This window comes from Schistocerca americana, chromosome 1, assembly GCF_021461395.2.
Source record: "Schistocerca americana isolate TAMUIC-IGC-003095 chromosome 1, iqSchAmer2.1, whole genome shotgun sequence".
In the NCBI taxonomy this organism is placed as follows: Eukaryota; Metazoa; Arthropoda; class Insecta; order Orthoptera; family Acrididae; genus Schistocerca; species Schistocerca americana.
The window spans coordinates 49,213,903-49,240,377 of NC_060119.1; positions in this window are offsets into that span (position 1 = coordinate 49,213,903).

The following is a 26,475-nucleotide window of genomic DNA, read 5'->3' on the forward strand; positions in this document are numbered from 1 at the left end:
AACTCTCTATGATTTGAACCTCTCCTGTGAGTCCAGTTTTAGATTCCGATGCTTCACTTCTGGTTTTACTGTATACCTTGGACCTTCTTATTGACGATCAAGCACAGAAATTGCATCGGAATTAAATTCAAAGGGCACAATGCCGACTTAAGTACAAGAGGACTGACACTCTAACTTTCTATGATTTGAACCTCTGCTGTGAGTCCCGTTTCAGATTCCTATGATTCACTTCAGGTTTACTGTATACCTCAGACCGTCTTATTGACTATGAAACACAGAAACTGCAACGGAATTAAATTCAAAGGGCACAATGCCGACTAAAGTACAAGAGAACTGACACTCTAACTTTCTATGATTTGAACCTCTCCTGCGAGTCCAGTTTTAGATTCAGATGCTTCACTTCAGGTTTACTATATCCCTTGGACATTCTTATTGACGATGAAGCGCAGAAATTGCATCCAAATTTAATTAAAAATGCACAATGCTGACTTAAGTACAAGAGGACTGACACTTAAACTTTCTATGATTTGAAACTCTAATGTGAGTCCAGTTTTAGATTCCGATGCTTCACATCAGGTTTACTGTATACCTCAGACCGTCTTATTGACTATGAAACACAGAAACTGCAACGGAATTAAATTCAAAGGGCACAATGCCGACTAAAGTACAACAGGACTGACACTCTAACTTTCTATGATTTGAACCTCTCCTGTGAGTCCCGTTTCAGATTCCGATGCTTCACTTCAGGTTTACTGTGTCCCTTGGACCTTCTTATTGACGATGAAGCACAGAAATTGGATTGGAATAAATTTCAAAAGGCACAATGCCGACTTAAAGTACAAGAGGACTGACACTCTAACTTTCTATGAATTGAACCTCTCCTGTGAATACAGTTTTAGATTCCGACGCTTCACTTCAGGTTTACTGTATCCCTTGGACCTTCTTATTGACGATGAAACACAGAAATTGCATCCGAATTTCATACAAAAGCACAATGCCGACTTAAGTACAAGAGGACTGACACTTTAACTTGCTATGATTTAAACCTCTCATGTAAGTCCACTTTTAGATTCCGATGCTTCACTTCATGTTTACTGCATACCTTGGACATTCTTATTGACGATGAAACACAGAAACTGCATCGGAACTAAATTCAAAAAGCACAATGCCGACTTAAGTATAAGAGGACTGACACTATAACCTTTTGTGATTTGAACTTCTCCTGTGAGTCCAGTTTTAGATTCCGATGCATCACTTCAGGTTTACTATTTACCTTGGACCTTCTTATTGACGATGTAGCACAGAAATTGCATCGGAATTAAATTCAAAAGGCACAATGACGACTTAAATACAAGAGGACTGACACTCCAACTTTCTATGATTTGAACCTCTCCTGTGAGTCCAGTTTTAAATTCCGATGCTTCACTTCAGGTTTACTGTATCCCTTGAACCTTCTTATTGACGATGAAACACATAAATTGCATCCGAATTTAATACAAAACGCACAATGCCGACTTAAGTACCAGAGGACTGACACTCTAACTTCCTATGTTATGAACCTCTTCTGTGAGGCCAGTTTTAGATTCCGATGCATCACTTCAGGTTTACTGTATCCCTCGGAACTTCTTATTGACGATGAAACACAGAAATTGCAACCGAAATTAATACAAAAGGGACAATGCAGACTTAAGTACAAGAGGACTGACACTCTAACTTTCTATGATTTCAACCTCTCCTGTGAGTCCAGTTTTAGATTCTGATGCTTCACTTCAGGTTTACTGTATTCCTTGGACCTTCTTAATGACGATGAAACACAGGAATTGCATCGGATTTAAATTCAAAAGGCACAATGCCGACTCAAGTACAAGAGGTCTGACACTCTAACTTTATATGATTTGAACCACTCCTGTGGATCCAGTTTCAGATTCCGATGCCTCACTTCAGGTTTACTGTATACCTTGGACCTTCTTACTGAAGATGAAACACAGAAATTGCATCGGAATTGAATTCAAAAAGCGCAATGCCGACTTAAGTACGAGAGGACGGACACTATAACTCTCTATGATTTGAACCTCTCCTGTGAGTGCAGTTTTAGATTCCGATGCTACACTCCAGGTTTACTGTATACCATTGACCTTCTAATTGACGATGAAGCACACAAAATGCAACGGAAACAAATTCAAAAGGCACAATGCCAACTTATGTACAGAAGGACTGACACTCTAACTATCTATGATCTCAAACTCTCCTGTGAGTCCAGTTTTAGATTCCGGTGCTTCACTTCAGGTTTACTGCATTCCTGGGATTTTCTTATTGTCGATGAAACACAGAAATAGCATCCGAATTTCATACAAAGGGCACAATGCCGACTTAAGTACAAGAGGACTGACACTCTAACATTCTATGATTTGAACCTCTCATGTAAGTCCTGTTAAAATTCCGATGCTTCACTTCAGGTTTTCTGTATACCTTGGACATTCTTATTGACGAAGAAACACAGAAGTTGCATCGGAACTAAATTCAAAAGGCACAATGCCGATTTAAGTACAAGAGGACTGACGCTCTATCTTTCTATGATTTGAACTACTCCTGTGAGTACAGTTTTAGATTCCGAAGCTTCACTTCAGGTTTACGGTATACCTTGGACCTTCTCATTGACGATGAAACACAGGAATTGCATCGGAATTAAACTCAAAGAGCACAATGCCGACTTAAGTACAAGAGGACTGACACTCTAACTTCCTATGTTTTGAACCTCTCCTGTGAGTCCAGTTTTAGATTCCGATGCTTCACTTCAGGTTTACTATAGCCCTTGGACCTTCTTATTGACGATGAAGCGCAGAAATTGCATTCAAATTTAATTAAAAATGCACATTGCTGACTTAAGTACAAGAGGACTGACACTGAAACTTTCTATGATTTGAAACTCTAATGTGAGTCCAGTTTTAGATTCCGATGCTTCACTTCAGGTTTACTGTATACCTCAGACCGTCTTATTGACTATGAAACACAGAAATAGCAACGGAATTAAATTCAAAGGGCACAATGACGACTAAAGTACAAGAGGACTGACACTCTAACTTTCTATGATTTGAACCTCTCCTGTGAGTCCAGTTTTAGATTCCGATGCTTCACTTTTGGTTTTACTGTATACCTTGGACCTTCTTATTGACGATCAAGCACAGAAATTGCATCGGAATTAAATTCAAAGGGAACAATGCCGACTTAAGTACAAGAGGACTGACACTCCAACTTTCTATGATTTGAACCTCTCCTGTGAGTACAGTTTTAGATTCCGACGCTTAACTTCAGGTTTACTGTATCCCTTGGACCTTCTTTTTGACGATGAAACACAGAAATTGCATCCGAAATTAATACAAAAGGCACAATGCCGACTGAAGTACAAGACGACTGACACTCTAACTCTCTATGATTTAAACCTGTCCTGTGAGTCCAGTTTTAGATTCCGATACTTCACTTCAGGTTTACTGTATCCCTTGGACTTTCTTATTGAAGATGAAACACAGAAATTGAATCCGAATTTCATACAAAAGGCACAATGCCGACTTAAGTTCAAGTGGACTGACACTTTTACTTGCTATGGTTTAAACCTTTCATGTAAGTCCACTTTTAGATTCCGATGCTTCACTTCATGTTTACTGTATACCTTTGACATTCTTATTGACGATGAAACACAGAAACTGCATCGGAATTAAATTCAAAAGGCACAATGGCGACTTAAGTACAAGAGGACTGACACTCTAACGTTTTGTGATTTGAACTTCTCCTGTGAGTCCAGTTTTAGATTCCGATGCATCACTTCAGTTTTACTGTGTGCCTTGGAACTTCTTATTGACGATGAAGCACAGAAATTGCATCGGAATTAAATTCAAAAGGCACAATGACCACTTAAGTACAAGAGGACTGACACTCTAATTTTCTATGATTTGAACCTCTCCTGTGAGTCCAGTTTTAAATTCCGATGCTTCACTTCAGGTTTACTGTATCCCTTGGACCTTCTTATTGATGATGAAATACAGAAATTGCATCCGAATTTAAAAAAAAATGCACAATGCCGACTTTAGTACAAGAGGACTGACACTCTAACTTTTTATGATATGAACCTCTTCTGTGAGTCCAGTTTTATATTCCGAAGCATCACTTCAGGTTTACTGTATCCCTTGGAACTTCTTATTGACGATGAAACACAGAAATTGCATCCGAAATTAATACAAAAGCACAATGCCGACTTAAGTACAAGAGAACTGACACTGTAACTTTCTATGATATCAACCTCTCCTGTGAGTCCGCTTTTAGAATCCGATGCTTCACTTCAGGTTTACTGTATTCCTTGGACCTTCTTATTGACGATGAATCACAGGAATTGCATCGGATTTAAATTCAAAAGGCACAATGCCGACTTAAGTACAAGAGGAATGACACTCTAACTTTATATGATTTGAAGCTCTCCTGTGGAACCAGTTTCAGATTCCGATGCCTCACTTCAGGTTACTGTATACCTTGGACCTTCTTACTGACGATGAAACACAGAAATTGCATCGGAATTAAATTCAAAAAGCACAATGTCGACTTAAGTACGAGAGGACGGACGCTATAACTCTCTATGATTTGAATCTCTCCTATGAGTCCAGTTTTAGATTCCGATGCTACACTTCAGGTTTACTGTATACCATGGACCTTCTTATTGACGATGAAGCACACAAAATGCATCGGAATTAAATTCAAAGGGCACAATGCCGACTCAAGTACAGGAGGACTGACACTCTAACTTTCTATGATTTGAACCTCTCCTGTGAGTACAGTTTTAGATTCCGACGCTTAACTTCAGGTTTACTGTATCCCTTGGACCTTCTTTTTGACGATGAAACTCAGAAATTGCATCCGAAATTAATACAAAGGCCACAATGCCGACTGAAGTACAAGAGGACTGACACTCTAACATTCTATGATTTGAACCTCTCCTGTGAGTCCAGTTTTAGATTCCGATACTACACTTCGGGTTTACTGTATCCCTTGGACTTTCTTACTGACGATGAAACACAGAAATTGAATCCGAATTTCATACAAAAGGCACAATGCCGACTTAAGTTCAAGTGGACTGACACTTTAACTTGCTATGATTTAAACCTCTCATGTAAGTCCACTTTTAGATTCCGATGCTTCACTTCATGTTTACTGTATACCTTGGACATTCTTATTGACGATGAAACACAAAAACTGCATCGGAATTAAATTCAAAAGGCACAATGCGGACTTAAGTACAAGAGGACTGACACTCTAACGTTTTGTGATTTGAACTCCTCCTGTGAGTCCAGTTTTAGATTCCGATGCATCACTTCAGGTTTACTGTGTGCCTTGGAACTTCTTATTGACGATGACGCACAGAAATTGCATCGGAATTAAATTCAAAAGGCACAATGACGACTTAAGTACAAGAGGACTGACACTCTAACTTTCTATGATTTGAACCTCTCTTGTGAGTCCACTTTTAAATTCCGGTGCTTCACTTCAGGTTTACTGTATCCCTTGGACCTTCTTATTGACGATGAAATACAGAAATTGCATCCGAATTTAATACAAAACGCACAATGCCGACTTAGGTACAAGAGGACAGACACTCTAACTTTCTATGATATGAACCTCTTCTGTGAGTCCAGTTTTAGATTCCGAAATATCACTTCAGGTTTACTGTATCCCTTGGAACTTCTTATTGACGATGAAACACAGAAATTGCATCCGAAATTAGTACAAAAGGCACAATGCCGACTTAAGTACAAGAGGACTGACACTCTAACTTTCTATGATTTCAACCTCTCCTGTGAGTCCAGTTTTAGAATCCGATGATTCACTTCAGGTTTACTGTATTCCTTGGACCTTCTTATTGACGATGAAACACAGGAATTGCATCGGACTTAAATTCAAAAGGCACAATGCCGACTTAAGTACGAGAGGACGGACGCTATAACTCTCTATGATTTGAATCTCTCCTATGAGTCCAGTTTTAGATTCCGATGCTACACTTCAGGTTTACTGTATACCATGGACCTTCTTATTGACGATGAAGCACACAAAATGCATCGAAAATAAATTCAAAAGGCACAATGCCGACTTAAGTACAAGAGGACTGACACTCTAACTTTCTATGATTTCAACCTCTCCTGTGAGTCCAGTCTTAGGGTCCGATGCTTCACTTCAGGTTCACTGTATCTCTTGGACCTCCTTATTTACGATGAAACACAGGAATTGCATCCGAATTTAATACAAAAGGCACAATGCCGACTTAAGTACAAAAGACTGACACTCTAACTTTCTATGATTTGAACCTCTCCTGTGAGTACAGTTGTAGATTCCGCTGCTTCACTTCAGGTTTACTGTATCCCTTGGACCTTCTTATTGACGATGAAACACAAAAATTGCATCAGAATTAAATTCAAAATTCACAATACCGACTTAAGTACAAGAGGACTGACACTCTAACTTTCTATGTTTTGAACCTCTTCTGTGAGGCCACTTTTAGATTCCGATGCATCACTTCAGGTTTACTGTATCCCTCGGAACTTCTTATTGACGATGAAACACAGAAATTGCATCCGAAATTAATACAAAAGGCACAATGCCGACTTAAGTACAAGAGGACTGACACTCTAACTTTCTATGATTTCAACCTCTCCTGTGAGTCCAGTTATAGATTCCGATGCTTCACTTCAGGTTTACTGTATTCCTCGGACCTTCTTATTGACGATGAAACACAGGAATTGCATCGGATTTAAATTCAAATGGCACAATGCCGACTCAAGTACGAGAGGTCTGACACTCTAACTTTATATGATTTGAACCTCTCCTGTGGATCCAGTTTCAGATTCCGATGCCTCACTTCAGGTTTACTGTATACCTTGGACCTTCTTACTGAAGATGAAACACAGAAATTGCATCGGAATTAAATTCAAAATGCACAATGCCGACTTAAGTACGAGAGGACGGACACTATAACTGTCTATGATTTGAACCTCTCCTGTGAGTCCAGTTTTTGATTGAGATGCTAAACTTCAGGTTTACTGTATACCATTGACCTTCTAATTGACGATGAAGCACACAAAATGCATCGGAAATAAATTCAAAAGGCACAATGCCAACTTAAGTACAAGAGGACTGGCACTCTAACTTTCTATGATTTGAACCTCTCCTGTGAGTCCAGTTTTAGGTTCCGATGCTTCACTTCAGGTTCACTGTATCCCTTGGACCTCCTTATTTACGATGAAACACAGAAATTGCATCCGAATTTAATACAAACGGCACAATATCGACTTAAGTACAAAAGGACTGACACTCTAACTTTCTATTATTTCAACCTCTCCTGTGAGTCCAGTTTTAGATTCCGGTGCTACACTTCAGGTTTACTGCATTCCTTGGACATTCTTATTGTAGATGAAACACAGAAATTGCATCCGAATTTCATGCAAAAGGCACAATGCCGACTTAAGTACAAGAGGACTGACACTCTAACATTCTATGATTTGAACCTCTTATGTAAGTCCAGTTTTAGATTCCGATGCTTCACTTCAGGTTTACTGTATACCTTGGACATTCTTATTGACGAAGAAACACAGAAGTTGCATCAGAACTTAATTCAAAAGGCACAATGCCGATTTAAGTACAAGAGGACTGACACTCTAACGTTTTGTGATTTGAACTTCTCCTGTGAGTCCAGTTTTAGATTCCGATGCATCACTTCAGGTTTACTGCGTGCCTTGGACCTTCTTATTGACGATGAAGCACAGAAATTGCATCCAAATTTAATTAAAAATGCACAATGCTGACTTGAGTACAAGAGGACTGACACTTAAACTTTCTATGATTTGAAACTCTAATGTGAGTCCAGTTTAAATTCCGATGCTTCACTTCAGGTTTACTGTATACCTCAGACCGTCTTATTGACTATGAAACACAGAAATTGCAACGGAATTAAATTCAAAGGGCACGATGCCGACTAAAGTACAAGTGGACTGACACTCTAACTTTCTACGATTTGAACCACTCCTGTGAGTACAGTTTTAGATTCCGAAGCTTCACTTCAGGTTTACTGTATACCTTGGACCTTCTTATTGACGATGAAACACAAGAATTGCATCGGTATTAAACTCAAAAGGCACAATGCCGACTTAAGTACAAGAGGACTGACACTCTAACGTTCTATGCTTTGAACCTCTCCTGTGAGTACAGTTTTAGATTCCAACGCTTAACTTCAGGTTTACTGTATCCCTTGGACCTTCTTTTTGACGATGAAACACAGAAATTGCATCCGAAATTAATACAAAAAATTCACAATGCCGACTGAAGTAAAAGAGGACTGACACTCTAACGTTCTATGATTTGAACCTCTCCTGTGAGTCCAGTTTTAGATTCCGATACTTCACTTCAGGTTTACTGTATCCCTTAGACTTTATTATTGACGATGAAACAAAGAAATTGAATCCGAGTTTCATACAAAAGGCACAATGCCGACTTAAGTTCAAGTGGACTGACACTTTAACTTGCTATGATTTAAACCTCTCATGTAAGCCCACTTTTAGATTCCGATGCTTCACTTCATGTTTACTGTATACCTTGGACATTCTTATTGACGATGAAACACAGAAACTGCATCGGAGTTAAATTCAAAAGGCACATTGCCGACTTAAGTACAAGAGGACTGACACTCTAACGTTTTGTGATTTGAACTTCTCCTGTGAGTCCAGTTTTAGATTCCGATGCATCACTTCAGGTTTTCTGCGTGCCTTGGACCTTCTTATTGACGATGAAGCACAGAAATTGCATCGGAATTAGATTTAAAAGGCACAATGACGACTTAAGTACAAGAGGACTGACACTCTAACTTTCTATGATTTCAACCTCTCCTGTGAGTCCAGCTTTAGAATCCGATGCTTCACTTCTGGTTTACTGTATTCCTTGGACCTTCTTATTGACGATGAAACACAGGAATTGAATCGGATTTAAATTCAAAAGGCACAATGCCGACTTAAGTACAAGAGGACTGACACCCTAACTTTATATGATTTGAACCACTCCTGTGGATCCAGTTTCAGATTCCGATGCCTCACTTCAGGTTACTGTATACCTTGTACCTTCTTACTGACGATGAAGCACAGAAATTGCATCGGAATTAAATTCAAAAAGCACAATGTCGACTTAAGTACGAGAGGACGGACGCTATAACTCTCTATGATTTGAATCACTCCTATGAGTCCAGTTTTTGATTCCGATGCTACACTTCAGGTTTACTGTAAACCATGGACCTTCTTATTGACGATGAAGCACACAAAATGCATCGGAAATAAATTCAAAAGACACAATGCCGACTTAAGTACAAGAGGACTGACACTCTAACTTTCTATGATTTGAACTTCTCCTGTGAGTCCAGTCTTAGGTTCCGATGCTTCACTTCAGGTTCACTGTATCCCTCGGAAATTGTTATTTACGATGAAACACAGAAATTGCATCCGAATTTAATACAAAAGGCACAATGCCGACTTAAGTACAAAAGACTGACACTCTAACTTTCTATGATTTGAACCACTCCTGTGAGTCCAGTTGTAGATTCCGCTGCTTCACTTCAGGTTTACTGTATCCCTTGGACCTTCTTATTGACGATGAAACACAAATATTGCATCAGAATTAAATTCAAAATTCACAATGCCGACTTAAGTACAAGAGGACTGACACTATAACTTTCTATGATTTGAACCTCTCCTGTGGATCCTGTTTTAGATTCCGATGCTTCAGGTTTACTGTACAACTTGGCCCTTCTTATTGACGAGGAAACACTGAAATTGCATCGGAATTAAGTTCAAAAAGCACAATGCCGACTTAAGTACAAGCCTACTGACACTCTAACTCTCTATGATTTGAACCTCTCCTGTGAGTTTAGTTTTAGATTCCGATGCTTCACTTCAGGTTTACTGTATCCCTTGGACCTTCTTATTGACGATGAAACACAGAAATTGCATCGGAATTTAATACAAAACGCACTATGCCGACTGAAATACAAGAGGACTGATACTCTAACTTTCTATAATTTGAACCTCTCCTGTGAATCCAGTTTTAGATTCCGATGCATCACTTCAGGTTTACTGTATCCCTTGGACCTTCTTATTGACGATGAAACACACAAATTGCATCCGAATTTAATAAAAAAAAGCACATTGCCGACTTAAGTACAAGAGGACCGACACTCTACCTTTCTATGATTTGAAACACTCATTTGAGACCAGTTTTAGATTCCGATGCTTCACTTCAGGTTTACTGTATACCTTCGAACTTCTTATGGACGATGAAACACAGGAATTGCATCGGAATTAAATTCAAAAGGCACAATGCCGACTTTAGTACAAGAGGACTGACACTCTAACTTTCTATGATTGGAACCTCTCCTGTGGATCCAGTTTTAGATTCCGATGCTTCACTTGGCGTTTACTGTATACCTTGGACCATCTTATTGACGATGAAACACAGAAAATGCATCGTAATTAAATTGAAAAAGCACAATGCCGACTTAAGTAGGTGAGGACGGACACTCTAACTCTCCATGATTTAAACCTCTCATATAAGTCCAGTTTTAGATTCCGATGCTACACTTCAAGATTACTCTACACCATGGACCTTCTTATTGTCGATGAAGCACGCAAAATGCATCGGAATTAAATTCAAAAGGCTCAATGCCGACTTAAGTACAAGAGGACTGACACACTAACTTTCTATGATTTGAACCTCTCCTGTGAGTCCAGTTTTAGATTCCGATGCTTCACTAAGGGTTTTTATTATACCTTGGACCTTCTTATTGACGATGAAACACAGAAATTGCATCCGAATTTAATACTAAAGGCACAATGCCGACTTAAGTAGAAGAGGACTGACACTCTAACTTTCTATGATTTGAACCTCTCCTGTGAGTCCAGTTTTAGATTCCGATGCTTCACTTCAAATTTACTGTATTCCTTGGACTACTTATTGACAATGAAACACAGAAATTGCATCCTAAATTAATACAAAAGGCACAATGCCGATTTAAGTACAAGAGGACTGACACTCTAACTTTCTATGATTTGAACCTCTCTTGTGAGTCCAGTTATAGATTCCAATGCTTCACTTCAGGTTTACTGTATTCCTTGGACCCTCTTATTGACGATGAAACACAGAAATTGCACCCGAATTTAATACAAAAGGCACAATGCCGACGTAAGTACAAGAAGACTGACACTCCAACTTTCTATGATTTGAACCTCTCCTGTGAGTCCAGTTTTAGATTCCGATGCTTCACTTCAGTTTTACTGTATACCTTGGACCTTCTAATTGGCGATGAAACACAGAAATTGCATCCGAATTTAATACAAAAGGCACAATGCCGACTTAAGTACAAGAGGACTGACACTCTAACTTTCTATGATTTGAACCTCTCCTGTAAGTCCCATTTCAGATTCCGATGCTTCACTTTAGGTTTACTGTAATCCTTGGACCATCTTATTGACGATGAAACACCGAAATTGCATCCGAAATTAATACAAAATGGACAATGCCGACTTAAGTCCAAGAGACCTGACACCTTAACTTTCTGTGATTTAAACCTCTCCTATGAGTCCAGTTTTCGTTTCCGGTGCTTCACTTCAGGTTTACTGTATACCTTGGACCTTCTTATTGACGATGAAACACAGAAATTGCATCCAAATTTATTACAAAAGGTACAATTCCGACTTAAGTACAAGAGGAAAGACATTCTAACTTTCTATGATTTGAACCTCTCCTGTGAGTCCAGTTTTAGGTTCCGATGCTTCCCTTCAGGTTCACTGTATCCCTTGGACCTCCTTATTTACGATGAAACACAGAAATTGCATCCGAATTTAATACAAAAGGCACAATGCCGACTTAAGTAGAAGAGGACTGACACTCTAACTTTCTATGATTTGAACCTCTCCTGTGAGTCCAGTTTTAGATTCCGATGCTTCACTTCAAATTTACTGTATTCCTTGGACTACTTATTGACAATGAAACACAGAAATTGCATCCTAAATTAATACAAAAGGCACAATGCCGATTTAAGTACAAGAGGACTGACACTCTAACTTTCTATGATTTGAACCTCTCTTGTGAGTCCAGTTATAGATTCCAATGCTTCACTTCAGGTTTACTGTATTCCTTGGACCCTCTTATTGACGATGAAACACAGAAATTGCACCCGAATTTAATACAAAAGGCACAATGCCGACGTAAGTACAAAAGGACTGACACTCTAACTTTCTATTATTTCAACCTCTCCAGTGAGTCCAGTTTTAGATTCCGGTGCTTCACTTCAGGTTTACTGCATTCCTTGGACTTTCTTATTGTCGATGAAACACAGAAATTGCATCCGAATTTCATGCAAAAGGCACAATGCCGACTTAAGTACAAGAGGACTGAAACTCTAACATTCTATGATATGAACCTCTCATGTAAGTCCAGTTTTAGGTTCCGATGCTTCACTTCAGGTTTACTGTATACCTTGGACATTCTTATTGACGAAGAAACACAGAAGTTGCATCGGATCTTAATTCAAAAGGCACAATGCCGATTTAAGTACAAGAGGACTGACACTCTAACTTTCTACGATTTGAACCACTCCTGTGAGTACAGTTTTAGATTCCGAAGCTTCACTTCAGGTTTACTGTATACCTTGGCCCTTCTTATTGACGATGAAACACAGGAATTGCATCGGAATTAAACTCAAAAGGCACAATGCCGACTTAAGTACAAGAGGACTGACACTCTAACGTTCTATGCTTTGAACCTCTCCTGTGAGTCCAGTTTTAGATTCCGATGCTTCACTTCAGGTTTGCTATATCCCTTGGACCTTCTTATTGACGATGAAGCGCAGAAATTGCATCCAAATTCAGTTAAAAATGCACAATGCTGACTTGCGTACAAGAGGACTGACACTTAAACTTTCTATGATTTGAAACTCTAATGTGAGTCCACTTTTAGATTCCGATGCTTCACTTCAGGTTTACTGTATACCTCAGACCGTCTTATTGACTATGAAACACAGAAATTGCAACGGAATTAAATTCAAAGGGCACAATGCCGACTAAAGTACAAGAGGACTGACACTCTAACTTTCTACGATTTGAACCACTCCTGTGAGTACAGTTTTAGATTCCGAAGCTTCACTTCAGGTTTACTGTATACCTTGGACCTTCTTATTGACGATGAAACACAGGAATTGCATCAGAATTTAACTCAAAAGGCACAATGCCGACTTAAGTACAAGAGGACTGACACTCTAACGTTCTATGCTTTGAACCTCTCCTGTGAGTACAGTTTTAGATTCCAACGCTTAACTTCAGGTTTACTGTATCCCTTGGACCTTCTTTTTGACGATGAAACACAGAAATTGCATCCGAAATTAATACAAAAAAATCACAATGCCGACTGAAGTACAAGAGGACTGACACTCTAACTTTCTATGATTTGAACCTCTCCTGTGAGTCCAGTTTTAGATTCCGATACTTCACTTCAGGTTTACTTTATCCCTTGGACTTTATTATTGACGATGAAACACAGAAATTGAATCCGAATTTCATACAAAAGGCACAATGCCGACATAAGTTCAAGTGGACTGACACTTTAACTTGCTATGATTTAAACCTCTCATGTAAGTCCACTTTTAGATTCCGATGCTTCACTTCATGTTTACTGTATACCATGGACATTCTTATTGACGATGAAACACAGAAACTGCATCGGAGTTAAATTCAAAAGGCACAATGCCGACTTAAGTACAAGATTACTGACACTCTAACGTTTTATGATTTGAACTTCTCCTGTGAGTCCAGTTTTAGATTCCGATGCATCACTTCAGGTTTACTGCGTGCCTTGGACCTTCTTATTGTCGATGAAGCACAGAAATTGCATCGGAATTAAATTTAAAAGGTACAATGACGACTTAAATACAAGAGGACTGACACTCTAACTATCTATGATTTGAACCTCTCCTGTGAGTCCAGTTTTAAATTCCGATGCTTCACTTCAGGTTTACTGTATCCCTTGGACCTTCTTATTAACGATGAAATACAGAAATTGCATCCGAATTTAATAAAAAACGCACAATGCCGACTTAAGTACAAGAGGACTGACACTCTAACTTTCTATGATATGAACCTCTTCTGTGAGTCCAGTTTTAGATTCCGAAGGATCACTTCAGGTTTACTGTATCCCTTGGAACTTCTTATTGACGATTAAACACAGAAATTGCATCCGAATTTAATACAAAAGGCACAATGCCTAGTTAAGTACAAGAGGACTGACACTCTAACTTTCTATGATTTCAACCTCACCTGTGAGTCCAGCTTTAGAATCCTTTGCTTCACTTCTGGTTTACTGTATTCCTTGGGCCTTCTTATTGACGATGAAACACAGGAATTGCATCGGATTTAAATTCGAAAGGCACAATGCCGACTTAAGTACAAGAGGACTGACACTCTCACTTTATATGATTTGAACCACTCCTGTGGTTTCAGTTTCAGATTCCGATGCCTCACTTCAGGTTACTGTATACCTTGGACTTTCTTACTGACGTTGAAGCACAGAAATTGCATCGGAATTAAATTAAAAAACGCACAATGTCGACTTAAGTACGAGAGGACGGACGCTATAACTCTCTATGATTTGAATCTCTCCTATGAGTCCAGTTTTAGGTTCCGATGCTGCACTTCAGGTTTACTGTAAACCATGGACCTTCTTATTGACGATGAAGCACACAAAATGCATCGGAAATAAATTCAAAAGGCACAATGCCGACTTAAGTACAAGAGGACTGACGATCTAACTTTCTATGATTTCAACCTCTCCTGTGAGTCCTGTCTTAGGTTCCGATGCTTCACTTCAGGTTCACTGTATCCCTTGGACCTTCTTATTTACGATGAAACGCAGAAATTGCATCCCAATTTAATACAAAAGGCACAATGCCGACTTAAGTACAAAAGACTGACACTCTAACTTTCTATGATTTGAACCACTCCTGTGAGTCCAGTTGTAGATTTCGCTGCTTCACTTCAGGTTTACTGTATCCCTTGGACCTTCTTATTGACGATGAAACACAAAAATTGCATCAGAATTAAATTCAAAATTCACAATGCCGACTTAAGTACAAGAGGACTGACACTCTAACTTTCTACGATTTGAACCACTCCTGTGAGTACAGTTTTAGATTCCGAAGCTTCACTTCAGGTTTACTGTATACCTTGGACCGTCTTATTGACGATGAAACACAGAATCTGCATCGGAGTTAAATTCAAAAGGCACAATGCCGACTTAAGTACAAGAGGACTGACACTCTAACGTGTTGTGATTTGAACTTCTCCTGTGAGTCCAATTTTAGATTCCGATGCATCACTTCAGGTTTACTGCGTGCCTTGGTCCTTCTTATTGACGATGAAGCACAGAAATTGCATCGGAATTAAATTTAAAAGGCACAATGACGACTTAAGTACAAGAGGACTGACACTCTAACTTTCTATGATATGAACGTCTTCTGTGAGTCCAGTTTTAGATTCCGAAGGATCACTTCTGGTTTACTGTATCTCTTGGAACTTCTTATTGACGATTAAACACAGAAATTGCATCTGAAATTAATACAAAAGGCACAATGCCGACTTAAGGACAAGAGGACTGACACTCTAACTTTCTATGATTTCAACCTCTCCTTTGAGTCCAGCTTTAGAATCCTATGCTTCACTTCTGGTTTACTGTATTCCTTGGACCTTCTTATTGACGATGAAACACAGGAATTGCATCGGATTTAAATTCAAAAGGCACAATGCCGACTTAAGTACAAGAAGACTGACACTCTAACTGTATATGATTTGAACCACTCCTGTGGTTTCAGTTTCAGATTCCGATGCCTCACTTCAGGTTACTGTATACCATGGACCTTCTTATTGACGATGAAGCACACAAAATGCATCGGAAATAAATTCAAAAGGCACAATGCCGACTTAAGTACAAGAGGACTGTCACTCTAACTCTCTATGATTTGAACCTCTCCCGTGAGTTTAGTTTTAGATTCCGATGCTACAATTCAGGTTTACTGTATACCTCGGACCTTATTATTGACGATGAAACACAGAAATTGCATCGGAATTAAAATCAAAGGGCACAATGCCGCCTAAAGTACAAGAGGACTGATACTCTAACTTTCTATGATTTGAACCTCTCCTGTGAGTCCAGTTTTAGATTCCGATGCATCACTTCAGGTTTACTGTATCCCTTGGACCTTCTTATTGACGATGAAACACACAAATTGCATCCGAATTTAATACAAAAGGCACATTGCCGACTTAAGTACAAGAGGACCGACACTCTACCTTTCTATGATTTGACATACTCCTCTGAGACCAGTTTTAGATTCCGATGCTTCACTTCAGGTTTACTGTATACCTTCGACCTTCTTATGGACGATGAAACACAGATTGCATCGGAATTAAATTCAAAAGGCACAATGCCGACTAAAGTACAAGAGGACTGACACTCTAACTTTCTATGATTGAAACCTCTCCTGTGGATCCAGTTTTAGATTCCGATGCTTCACTTGGCGTTTACTGTATACCTTGGACCATCTTATTGACGATGAAACACAGAAAATGCATCGTAATTAAATTGAATAAGCACAATGCCGACTTAAGTACGTGAGGACGGACACTCTAACTCTCCATGATTTAAACCTCTCATGTAAGTCCAGTTTTAGATTCCAATGCTACACTTCAAGATTACTCTACACCAAGGCCCTTCTTGTTGTCGATGAAGCACGCAAAATGCATCGGAATTAAATTCAAAAGGCTCAATGCCGACTTAAGTACAAGAGGACTGACACTCTAACTTTCTATGATTTGAACCTCTCCTGTGAGTCCAGTTTTAGATTCCGATGCTTCACTAAGGGTTTTCTTTATACCTTGGACCTTCTTATTGACGATGAAACACAGAAATTGCATCCGAATTTAATACTAAAGGCACAATGCCGACTTACGTACAAGAGGACTGACACTCTAACTTTCTATGATTTGAACCTCTCCTGTGAGTCCAGTTTTAGTTTCCGATGCTTCACTTCAAATTTACTGTATTCCTTGGACCTACTTATTGACGATGAAACACATAAATTGCATCCTAAATTAATACAAAAGGCACAATGCCGATTTAAGTACAAGAGGACTGACACTCTAACTTTCTATGATTTGAACCTCTCTTGTGAGTCCAGTTATAGATTCCAATGCTTCACTTCAGGTTTACTGTATTCCTTGGACCTTCTTATTGACGATGAAACACAGAAATTGCACCCGAATTTAATACAAAAGGCACAATGCCGACGTAAGTACAAGAAGAATGACACTCCAACTTTCTATGATTTGAACCTCTCCTGTGAGTCCAGTTTTAGATTCCGATGCTTCACTTCAGTTTTACTGTATACCTTGGACCTTCTAATTGGCAATGAAACACAGAAATTGCATCCGAATTTAATACAAAAGGCACAATGCCGACTTAAGTAGAAGAGGACTGACACTCTAACTTTCTATGATTTGAACCTCTCCTGTAAGTCCCATTTTAGATTCCGATGCTTCACTTTAGGTTTACTGTATTCCTTGGACCATCTTATAGACGATGAAACACCGAAATTGCATCCGAATTTAATACAAAATGGACAATGCCGACTTAAGTCCAAGAGACCTGACACTTTAACTTTCTATGATTTAAACCTCTCCTGTGAGTCCAGTTTTCGTTTCCGGTGCTTCACTTCAGGTTTACTGTACTCCTTGGACCTTCTTATTGACGATGAAACACAGAAATTGCATCCAAATTTATTACAAAAGGCACAATTCCGACTTAAGTACAAGAGGAAAGACATTCTAACTTTCTATGATTTGAACCTCTCCTGTGAGTCCAGTTTTAGTTTCCGATGCTTCACTTCAAGTTAACTGTATACCTTGGACCTTCTTATTGACGATGAAACACAGAAATTGCACCCGAATGTAATACAAAAGGCACAATGCCGACTTAAGTACAAGAGGACTGACACTCTAACTTTCTATGATTTGAACCTCTACTGTGAGTCCAGTTTTAGATTCCGATGCTTCACTTCAGGTTTACTGTATACCTTGCACATTCTTACTGACGATGAAACACAGAAATTGCATTCGAATTTAGTACAAAATGCACATACCGACTTAAGTACAAGAGAACTGACATTCTAACTTTCAATGATTTGATCCTCTCCTGTGAGACCAGTTTTAGATTCCGATGCTTCACTTCAGGTTTACTGTATACTTTGGACCTTCTTTTTAGCGATGAAACACAGAAATTGCATCCGAATTTAATACAAAAGGCACAATGCCGACTTAAGTACAAGAGGACTGACACACTAACATTCTATGATTTAAACCTCTCCTGTGAGTCCAGTTTTTGATTCCGATTCTTCACTTCAGGTTTACTGTTTACCTTGGACCTTCATATTGACGATGAAGCTCAGAAATTGCATCCGAATTCAATACAAAAGGCACAATGACGACTTAAGTACAAGAGGACTCACACTCTAACTTTCTATGATTTGAACCTCTCCTGTGAGTCCAGTTTCAGATTCTGATGCTTCACTTCCGGTTTACTGTATCGCTTGGACCTTCTTATTGACGATGAAACACAGAAATTGCATCCGAATTTAATAAAAAACGCACAATGCCGACTTAAGTACAAGTGGACTGACACTCTAACTTTCTATGATATGAACCTCTTCTGTGAGTCCAGTTTTAGATTCCGATGCTTCCCTTCAAATTTACTGTATTCCTTGGACCTACTTATTGACAATGAAACACCGAAATTGCATCCGAAATTAATACAAAATGGACAATGCCGACTTAAGTCCAAGAGACCTGACACCTTAACTTTCTGTGATTTAAACCTCTCCTGTGAGTCCAGTTTTCGTTTCCGGTGCTTCACTTCAGGTTTACTGTATACCTTGGACCTTCTTATTGACGATGAAACACAGAAATTGCATCCAAATTTATTACAAAAGGTACAATTCCGACTTAAGTACAAGAGGAAAGACATTCTAACTCTCTATGATTTGAACCTCTCCTGTGAGTCCAGTTTTAGGTTCCGATGCTTCCCTTCAGGTTCACTGTATCCCTTGGACCTCCTTATTTACGATGAAACACAGAAATTGCATCCGAATTTAATACAAAAGGCACAATGCCGACTTAAGTACAAAAGGACTGACACTCTAATTTTCTATTATTTCAACCTCTCCTGTGAGTCCAGTTTTAGATTCCGGTGCTTCACTTCAGGTTTACTGCATTCCTTGGACTTTCTTATTGTCGATGAAACACAGAAATTGCATCCGAATTTCATGCAAAAGGCACAATGCCGACTTAAGTACAAGAGGACTGACACTCTAACATTCTATGATTTGAACCTCTCCTGTGAGTCCAGCTTTAGAATCCTATGCTTCACTTCAGGTTTACTGTATTCCTTGGACCTTCTTATTGACGATGAAACACAGGAATTGCATAGGATTTAAATTCAAAAGCCACAATGCCGACTTAAGTACAAGAGGACTGACACTCTAACTTTCTACGATTTGAACCACTCCTGTGAGTACAGTTTTAGATTCCGAAGCTTCACTTCAGGTTTACTGTATACCTTGGACCTTCTTATTGACGATGAAACACAGGAATTGTATCGGAGTTAAATTCAAAAGGCACAATGCCGACTTAAGTACAAGAGGACTGACACTCTAACGTTTCGTGATTTGAACTTCTCCTGTGAGTCCAGTTTTAGATTCCGATGCATCACTTCAGGTTTACTGCGTGCCTTGGACCTTCTTATTGACGATGAAGCACAGAAATTGCATCTTAATTAAATTAAAAAGGCACAATCCCGGCTTAAGTACAAGAGGACTGACACTCTAACTTTCTATGATTTGAACCTCTCCTGTGAGTCCAGTTTTAAATTCCGATGCTTCACTTCAGGTTTACTGTATCCCTTGGACCTTCTTATTAACGATGAAATACAGAAATTGCATCCGAATTTAATAAAAAACGCACAATGCCGACTTAAGTACAAGTGGACTGACACTCTAACTTTCTATGATATGAACCTCTTCTGTGAGTCCAGTTTTAGATTCCGAAGGATCACTTCAGGTTTACTATATCCCTTGGAACTTCTTATTGACGATTAAACACAGAAATTGCATCCGAAATTAATACAAAAGGCACAATGCCGACTTAAGTACAAGAGGACTGACACTCTAACTTTCTATGATTTCAACCTCTCCTGTGAGTCCATCTTTAGAATCCTATGCTTCACTTCAGGTTTACTGTATTCCTTGGACCTTCTTATTGGCGATGAAACACAGGAATTGCATCGGATTTAAATTCAAAAGCCACAATGCCGACTTAAGTACAAGAGGACTGACACTCTAACTTTCTACGATTTGAACCACTCCTGTGAGTACAGTTTTAGATTCCGAAGCTTCACTTCAGGTTTAGTATATACCTTGGACCTTCTTATTGACGATGAAACACAGGAATTGCATCGGAATTAAACTCAAAAGGCACAATGCCGACTTAAGTACTAGAGGACTGACACTCTAACGTTCTATGCTTTGAACCTCTCCTGTGAGTCCAGTTTTAGATTCCGATGCTTCACTTCAGGTTTCTATATCCCTTGGACCATCTTATTGACGATGAAGCGCAGAAATTGCATCCAATTTTAATTAAAAATGCACAATGCTGACTTGAGTACAAGAGGACTGACACTTAAACTTTCTATGATTTGAAACTCTAATGTGAGTCCAGTTTTAGATTCCGATGCTTCACTTCAGGTTTACTGTATACCTCAGACCGTCTTATTGACTATGAAACACAGAAATTGCAACGGAATTAAATTCAAAGGGCACAATGCCGACTAAAGTACAAGAGGACTGACACTCTAACTTTCTACGATTTGAACCACTCCTGTGAGTACAGTTTTAGATTCCGAAGCTTCACTTCAGGTTTACTGTATACCTTGGACCTTCTTATTGACGATGAAACACAGGAATTGCATCCGAAATTAATACAAAAAAATCACAATGCCGACTGAAGTACAAGAGGACTGACACTCTAACTTTCTATGATTTGAACCTCTCCTGTGAGTACAGTTTTAGATTCCAACGCTTAACTTCAGGTTTACTGTATCCCTTGGACCTTCTTTTTGACGATGAAACACAGAAACTGCATCCGAAATTAATACAAAAAAATCACAATGCCGACTGAAGTACAAGAGGACTGACACTCTAACTTTCTATGATTTGAACCTCTCCTGTGAGTCCAGTTTTAGATTCCGATACTTCACTTCAGGTTTACTGCATTCCTTGGACTTTATTATTGACGATGAAACACAGAGATTGATTCCGAATTTCATACAAAAGGCACAATGCCGACTTAAGTTCAAGTGGACTGACACTTTAACTTGCTATGATTTAAACCTCTCATGTAAGTCCACTTTTAGATTCCGATGCTTCACTTCAGGTTTACTGCGTGCCTTGGTCCTTCTTATTGACGATGAAGCACAGAAATTGCATCGGAGTTAAATTTAAAAGGCACAATGCCGACTTAAGTACAAGAGGACTGACACTCTAACTTTATATGATTTGAACCACTCCTGTGGTTTCAGTTTCAGATTCCGATGCCTCACTTCAGGTTACTGTATACCTTGGACCTTCTTACTGTCGATGAAGCACAGAAATTGCATCGGAATTAAATTCAAAAAGCACAATGTCGACTTAAGTACGAGAGGACGGACGCTATAACTCTCTATGATTTGAATCTCTCCTATGAGTCCAGTTTTAGTTTCCGATGCTACACTTCAGGTTTACTGTAAACCATGGACCTTCTTATTGACGATGAAGCACACAAAATGCATCGGAAATAAATTCAAAAGGCACAATGCCGACTTAAGTACAAGAGGACTGACACTCTAACTTTCTATGATTTGAACCTCTCCTGTGAGTCCAGTCTTAGGTTCCGATGCTTCACTTCAGGTTCACTGTATCCCTTGGACCTTCTTATTTACGATGAAACACAGAAATTGCATCCGAATTTAATACAAAAGGCACAATGCCGACTTAAGTACAAAAGACTGACACTCTAACTTTCAATGATTTGAACCACTCCTGTGAGTCCAGTTGTAGATTCCGCTGCTTCACTTCAGGTTCACTGTATCCCTTGGACCTTCTTATTGACGATGAAACACAAAAAATGCATCAGAATTAAATTCAAAATTCACAATGCCGACTTAAGTACAAGAGGACTGACACTATAACTTTCTATGATTTGAACCTCTCCTGTGAGTCCTGTATTAGATTCCAAGGCTTCACTTCAGATTTACTGTATACCTTGGACCTTCTTATTGACGATCAAACACAGGAATTGCATCGGAATTAAATTCAAAAGGCACAATGCCGACTTATGAACAAGAGGACTGACACTCTAACTTTCTATGATTTGAACCTCTCCTGTGGATCCTGTTTTAGATTCCGATGCTTCAGGTTTACTGTACACCTTGGCACTTCTTATTGACGAGGAAACACTGAAATTGCATCGGAATAAAATTCAAAAAGCACAATGCCGACTTAAGTACAAGCGGACTGACACTCTAACTCTCTATGATTTGAACCTCTCCTGTGAGTTTAGTTTTAGATTCCGATGCTACAATCAGGTTTACTGTATACCTCGGCCTTCTTATTGACGATGAAACACAGAAATTGCTACGGAATTAAAATCAAAGGGCACAATGCCGCCTAAAGTACAAGAGGACTGACACTCTAACTTTCTATGATTTGAACCTCTCTTGTGAGTCCAGTTTTAGATTCCGATGCATCACTTCAGGTTTACTGTATCCCTTGGACCTTCTTATTGACGATGAAACACACAAATTGCATCCGAATTTAATACAAAAGGCACATTGCCGACTTAGGTACAAGAGGACCGACACCCTACCCTTCTATGATTTGAAATACTCCTTTGAGACCAGTTTTAGATTCCGATGCTTCACTTCAGGTTTACTGTATACCTTCGACCTTCTTATGGACGATGAAACACAGATTGCATCGGAATTAAATTAAAAAGGCACAATGCCGACTTAAGTACAAGAGGACTGACACTCTAACTTTCTATGATTGGAACCTCTCCTGTGGATCCAGTTTTAGATTCCGATGCTTCACTTGGCGTTTACTGTATACCTTGGACCATCTTATTGACGATGAAACACAGAAAATGCATCGTAATTAAATTGAAAAAGCACAATGCCGACTTAAGTACGTGAGGACGGACACTCTAACTCTCCATGATTTAAACCTCTCATGTAAGTCCAGTTTTAGATTCCGATGCTACACTTCAAGATTACTCTACACCATGGACCTTCTTATTGTCGATGAAGCACGCAAAATGCATCGGAATTAAATTCAAAAGGCTCAATGCCGACTTAAGTACAAGAGGACTGACACTCTAACTCTCTATGATTTGAACCTCTCCTGTGAGTCCAGTTTTAGATTCCGATGCTTCACTTCAAATTTACTGTATTCCTTGGACCTACTTATTGACGATGAAACACAGAAATTGCATCCTAAATTAATACAAAAGGCACAATGCCGATTTAAGTACAAGAGGACTGACACTCTAACTTTCTATGATTTGAACCTCTCTTGTGAGGCCAGTTATAGATTCCAATGCTTCACTTCAGGTTTACTGTATTCCTTGGACCTTCTTATTGACGATGAAACACAGAAATTGCACCCGAATTTAATACAAAAAGCACAATGCCGACTTAAGTAGAAGAGGACTGACACTCTAACTTTCAATGATTTGATCCTCTCCTGTGAGACCAGTTTTAGATTCCGATGCTTCACTTCAGGTTTACTGTATACCTTGGACCTTCTTATTGACGATGAAACACAGAAATTGCATCCGAATTTAGTACAAAAGGCACAATGCCGACTTAAGTACAAGAATACTGACACTCTATCTTTCTATGATTTGAATCTCTCCTGTGAGTCCAGTTTTAGGTTCCGATACTTCACTTCAGGTTTACTGTATACCTTGGACCTTCTTATTGACGATGAAACACAGAAATTGCATCCGAATTTAATACAAAAGGCACAATACCGACTTAAGTACAAGAGGACTGACACTCTAACTTTCTATGATTAGAACCTCTCCTGTGAGTCCAGTTTTAGATTCCGACGCTTCTCTTTAGGTTTGCTGAATACCTTGGACCTTCTTATTGAAGATGAAACACACAAATTGCATCCGAATTTAATACAAAAGGCACAATGCCGACTTAAGTACAAGAGGACTAACACTCTAACTTTGTATGATTTAAACCTGTCCTGTGCGTCCACTTTTAGATTCCGATTCTTCACTTCAGGTTTACTGTATACCTTGGACTTTGTTATTGACGATAATGCCCAGAAATTGCATCCGAATTCAATACAAAAGGCACAATGCCGACTTAAGTACAAGAGGACTCACACTCTAAATTTCTATGATTTGAACCTCTCCTGTGAGTCCAGTTTTAGATTCTGATGCTTCACTTCAGGTTTACTGTATCTCTTGGACCTTCTGATTGACGATGAAACACAGAAATTGCATCCGGAATTAATACAAAAGGCACAATGCCGACTTAAGTACAAGAGGACTGACATTCTAACTTTCTATGATTTGAACCTCACCTGCGAGTCCAGTTTTAGATTCCGATGCTTCACTTCAGGATTACTGTATCCCTTGGACCTTCTTATTGACGATGAAACACAGAAATTGCATCAGAATTCAATACAAAAGGCACAACGCCGACTTAAGTACAAGAGGACTGACACTCTAATTTTCTATGATTTGCACCTCTCCTGTGGGTCCAGTTTTAGATTCCGATGCTTCACTTCAGGTTTACAGTATCCCTTGGACCTTCTTATTGACGATGAAACACAGAAATTGCATCTGAATTTAATAGAAAAATCACAATGCCGACTTAAGTACAACAGGACTGACACTCTAACTTTTTATGATATGAACCGCTCCTGTGAGTCCAGTTTTAGATTCCGATGCTTCACTTCAGGTTTACTGTATCCCTTGGACCTTCTTATTGACGATGAAACACAGAAATTGCAACAGAGTTTAGTACAAAAGGCACAATGCCGACTTAAATACAAGAGGACTGACACTCTAACTTTCTATGATTTGAACCTCTCCTGAGAGTCCAGTTTTAGATTCCGATGCTTCACTTCAGGTTTACTGTATCCCTTGGACCTTCTTATTGACGATGAAAAACAGAAATTGCAACAGAGTTTAGTACAAAAGGCACAATGCCGACTTAAATACAAGAGGACTGACACTCTAACTTTGTATGATTTGAACCTCTCCTTTGAGTCCAGTTTTCGATACCGATGCTTCACTTCAGGTTTACTGTATCCCTCGAACTTTCTTATTGACGATGAAACACAGAAATTGCATCCGAATTTAATACAAAAGGCACAATGCCGACTTAAGTACAAGGGGACTGACACTCTAAATTTCTATGATTTGAACCTTTCCTGTGAGTCCAGTTTTAGATTCCGATGCTTCACTTCAGGTTTACTGTCTCCCTTGGACCTTCTTATTGACGATGAAACACAGAAATTGCATCCGAAATTAATACAAAAGGCACAATGCCGACTTAAGTACAAGAGGGCTGACACTCTAACTTTCAATGATATGAACCTCTCCTGTGAGTCCAGTTTTAGATTCCGATGCTTCACTTCAGGTTTACTGTACACCTTGGACCTTCTTCTTGACGATGAAACACAGAAATTGCATCCGAATTTAATACAAAAGGCACAATGCCGACTTAAGTACAAGTGGACTGACACTCTAACTTTCTATGATTTGAACCTCTCCTGTGAGTCCAGTTTTAGATTCCGATGCTTCACTTCAGGTTTACTGTCTCCCTTGGACGTTCTTATTGACGATGAAACACAGAAATTGCATCCGAATTTAATACAAAAGGCACAATGCCGACTTAAGTACAAGAGGGCTGACACTCTAACTTTCTATGATTTGAACCTCTAGTGTGAGTCCAGTTTTCGATTCCGATGCTTCACTTCATGTTTACTGTATCCCTTGGACCTTCTTTTTGACGATGAAACACAGAAATTCCATCTGAATTTAATACAAAAGCACAATGCCGACTTAAGGAAAAGAGGCCTGACACTCTAACTTTCTATGATTTGAACCCCTCCTGTGAGTCCAGTTTTAGATTCCGATGCTACACTTCAGGTTTACTGTATCCCTTAGACCTTCTAATTGACGATGAAACACAGAAATTGCATCCGAATTTAGTACAAAAGTCACAATGCCGACTTTAGTACAAGAGGAC